The sequence below is a fragment of the Lissotriton helveticus genome, chromosome 3_1 (assembly GCF_964261635.1).
Source record: "Lissotriton helveticus chromosome 3_1, aLisHel1.1, whole genome shotgun sequence".
Classification (NCBI taxonomy): domain Eukaryota; kingdom Metazoa; phylum Chordata; class Amphibia; order Caudata; family Salamandridae; genus Lissotriton; species Lissotriton helveticus.
Window position 1 is genome coordinate 295,510,971 of NC_136061.1, and position 4,540 is coordinate 295,515,510.

The following is a 4,540-nucleotide window of genomic DNA, read 5'->3' on the forward strand; positions in this document are numbered from 1 at the left end:
TTACAGTGGATGAATCTTTGCTGTTCAACGGCCGCTTGGTTTTTCGGCAATACATTCCTAGTAAGAGGGCACGCTATGGAATTAAGCTTTATATGCTGTGTGACAGTCTGACTGGATAGGTCTCTAATTTCAGGGTGTACACTGGTAAGGAATCCAGGATTAACCCCCCTCGTTGTCCGTCGACTTTTGGAGTGACTGAGAAAATTGTGTGGGAACTTGGTCGTGTATTTTTTAACAAAGGTCATCATTTGTATGTCGATAACTTCTACACTGGTGTGCGATTGTTCAGGGAATTGGCCAAAGTGGACACTGTTGCTTGTGGCACAATCCCCTCAAACCGTAAAGGTTTCCCAAAAGAACTTGTTTGTCAAAAGCTTGCTCGGGGACAGTGCAGTTCATTGCGTTGTGAGGAGCTTCTAGCTGTGAAGTTTTCAGACAGGAGAGATGTCTACATGTTGACTTCCATACATGATGAAAGCACTGAACCGGTGACTGTTTGGGGGCAGGTTGCAGAAGCGCGCAAACCTGTGTGCATAATGGACTATAATAGGCACATGGGTGGTGTTGACAGAGTAGATCAGAGGTTGGAACCGTATGCTGCTCTTCGTAAGGCTTACATTTGGTACAAGAAGTTGCTATCCATCTTTTCCACTTGACAACCTTTAATGCTTTTGTTGTGTTCCAGAAATCTTGTCCCCAGTCAAAGATGACTTTTGTAAAGTTGCAGGAGTCTGTAATAGGCAGCCTTGTTTTAGTGGAACAGGCAAGTGTTCCTAGAGTTGGAGTGGTGGAGGATGTTGCCAGATTGAAAGATCGCCACTTTCCTGATCAAATTCCTCCTACAACCTCAAAAGACTTTTACAGTCGGAGATGTAGAGTCTGTTGGCGAAAAGGTTTGAGGAAGGAGGTTCGTATGTACTGCCCCGACTGCCCTTCAAACCCCGAGCTGTGTGTACCTGCTTGTTTTAGATTGTACCACACGCAAAATAATTTTTGGGAGCATCCATGAGTGGTAAAGTGAACTAGTTGGTCTTTATTCTTTAAAACTTATTGTTCAGTTTCAAAGTTGGCATTTGTTTAGTCTTTTTAGATGTAGTTGTTGTGTTAGTAGATTTGTATCAATTTGTTTTTCTTTTATTTTGAAAATGATGTTGGTTTGCGTGTAATGTCCATTGTCTGACGGTGTGCATGGATTGGTGCTTGGCTGGCGGTGTCTGTGGACTGGTGCTTGTCTGGCGGTGTCTGTGGACTGGTGCTTGGCTGGCAGTGTGCGTGGTCTGTTTGGTTGGCGGTGTGCGTGGTCTGTTTGGTTGGCGGTGTGCGTGGTCTGTTTGGTTGGCGGTGTGCGTGGTCTTGCGCTTGCCTGGTGGTGTGTTGGGATTGGTGCTTGGCTGGTGGTGTGCCTGGGCTGGAGCTTGGCTGGCGGTGTGTGTGGAGTGGCGCTTGCCTGGTGGTGTGTGTGGACTGGTGTTTGGCTGGTGGTGTGTGTCGTCTGGTGTTTGGTTGGCGGTGTGCATGGTCTTGCGCTTGCCTGTTGGTGTGTTTGGATTGGTGCTTGGCTGGTGGTGTGCCTGGACTGGTGCTTGGCTGGCTATGTGTGTGGAGTGGTGCTGTCCTGGCGGTATGTGTGGACTGGTGCTTGCCTGGCGGCGTGCGTGGTCTGGTGTTTGGTTGGTGGTGTGCGTGCACTTGCCTGGTGTTGTGTTTGGATTGGTGCTTGGCTGGTGGTGTGCGTGGAGTGGCGCTTGGCTGGTGGTGTGTGTGGAGTGGCGCTTGGCTGGTGGTGTGCGTGGAGTGATACTTGGCTGTCTGTGCACGGAGTGGTGCTTGGCTGGCGGTGTGTGTGGAGTGGCGCTTGGCTGGATGGTGTGCGTGGAGTGGTACTTGGCTGTCAGTGCACGGAGTGGTGCTTGGCAGGTGGTGTGCGTGGAGTGGCGCTTGGCTGGCGGTGTGCGTGGAGTGGCGCTTGGCTGGTGGTGTGCGTGGAGTGGCGCTTGGCTGGTGGTGTGCGTGGAGTGGCACTTGGCTGGTGGTGTGCGTGGAGTGGTACTTGGCTGTCTGTGCATGGAGTGGTGCTTGGCTGGCGGTGTGTGCAGAGTGGCGCTTGGCTTGCGGTGTGCGTGGAGTGGTGCTTGGCTGGTGGTGTGTGTGGAGTGGTACTTGGCTGTCGGTGTGCGCTGAGTGGTGTTTGGCTGGCAGTGTGCATGGTCTGGTGCTTGGATGGTGGTGTGGGTGGACTGGCGCTCGGCTGGCGGTGTGTGAGTAGTTACTTTCTGTTGGTCACTACACACACTGCTAGTTCAGTGACACTCCACGCAGTCCATCATTTTGTGTAGTTGCAGTGTCAGAAATGTGGGCGTGTGAAAGTGATGGGCCCTTGAATGGCGCGGTCTGCTGGTGTGAGTGTTGTAATGTGATGGGTCCGCGGCTGGTGGTGTGAATGTTTTGTATGTGTCACACGTACGAAAGGTGTATGAATGGCCTGTAAAGAGGTTGGTGCCTTGATGTGGCTTTACAGCTCAGGAGCTGTGAGTCAGTGGTTCAGTTTATCATACTTTCAATTATACGCAGTGTATTTCATTTTTGTGAAATTACTTGCGAATACAATTGTATGTACTGAATCATCACTCACCCTCTTGCCAAATCCAACCAGTATGTGTGTGTGCTTGAGGATTAGATGGCTGTGCAGTAATATTGGTATTTTTTCTCTTTCTGAAGTAGGGTGTACCTTGTCCCTTTTTGTGAATGTTGTAATGTGTTGCTTTTCCTTCCAGATTGTATCAATGGTCTGGTGTGTATCAGGTATGAAAGGTGCGTGAATGGCCTGTAAAACGGTTGGTGCCTTGTCGTGGCTTTACAGCTCACGAGTTGCGAGTCACTGGTTCGGTTTTTATGCATTTATTTATTGACAGAGCATTTCATTTTGTTGAAATATCTTGTTAATAAAATGTTATGTACTGAACCATCACTCGCCCTCGTGCCAAATCCAACCTGTATGTGTGTGTCTTTGAGGAATAGATAGCCGTGCTTGAATGTTTGACTTTTGAGTAACTCTGTTAAGGTGTACATTATAGCTATAAATAACTTACTAAATTTAGATATTATTGTTAAACCATGGGAGTATATGGTAATGTCTTTCTGGTGAATTCTATTGTTTTTTTTTATCCACAATCTCCTGCAAACTTGAAAATGTCTGTCACAATTTCCATGCAATATTGTCCCAAGAAGCGCACGCTCTCAAATTGAAAATTGAATTCATTCAAAACAATTTGGTTTTGCAAGGGGGTTCCCATGAGTTTTTGGCCCGGGCTCGGCGGGCATCTTTGGAAACTACCAAACCCAAACAGTTCTGAAAACTAGACACCCGGGGGAGTCCAGGGAGGTATGGCATGCGTGGGTCCCCCAATGTTTTCCTACCCAGAAATCCCTGCAAACCTTAAATTTAGGTTTAAAAAAACACTTTTCCATACATTTTTGCGTGGGATCTCCGTGCCGGCACAAATGTCCTACCACCTAGCGTTCCCCTTGATCTCCCGAGTAAAAGGATACCTCACTTGTGTGGGTGGGCCAAAGGCCTGTGACTAAGGTGAGGTGCTTAATTTGTCAATCCCAAACTCTACAATTTTTAAAAATTCATTTTTAGCCTGTTTTGCTTTGGGGCACCCACACAAGTGAGGTATCATTTTACTCGGGAGAACAAGGGGAACACTGGGATATAGGACATTTGTGCCGGCACAGAGATCCCACGCAAAAATGTATGAAAAGGTGTTTTTTAACCTAATTTTAAGGTTTGCAGGGAATTCTGGGTAGGTAAACCTTGGGGGACCCAAGCATGCCATACCTCGCTGAACTCCCCCGGGTGTCTAGTTTCCAGAAATGTGTGGTTAGGTAGGTTTCCCTAGATGGCCGCCGAGCCCCGGGCCAAAAACTCATGGAAACCCCCTTGCAAAACCCGGTTATTTTGATGTCGCCTCCTTAGGTTTGGGGCCCTTGCCTGTCGCGGGTCCTTGATGCACCCACGCAAGTGAGGTACCATTTTTTTCGAGAGACCTGGGGGAACGCTGGGTGGGTGGAAATTTGTTGATCCACGCAGATTCCAGAACTTTCCACCACAGAAATGTCAGGAAAATGCTTTTTTTTGGTCAATTTCTTAGATTTGCAAGGGATTCTGGGTAACAGAACCTGGTGGGAGGCAGTCGAGTCACCCCATCCTGAATTCCCCTGGGTGTCTAGTTTTCAAAACTGTATAGGTTTGCTAGGTTTCCCTAGGTGCCGGCAGAGCTAGGGTTAAAAAACGAAAGGTAGGCTCTTTGCCAAAAAAGGGCACATTTTCACTGCGAAATTCCGGTGCGACCATGTTGCGTTTTGCGCTGTTTCCTGTCGCAGGCACTAGGCAGACCCAGGCAAGTGAGGTACCATTTTTTTCAGGAGACCTGGGGGAACGCTGGGTGGTTGGAAATGTGTTGATCCGCGCAGATTCCAGAACTTTGCACCACAGAAATGTGAGGAAAATGCGTTTTTTGGTCAATTTTTTAACCTT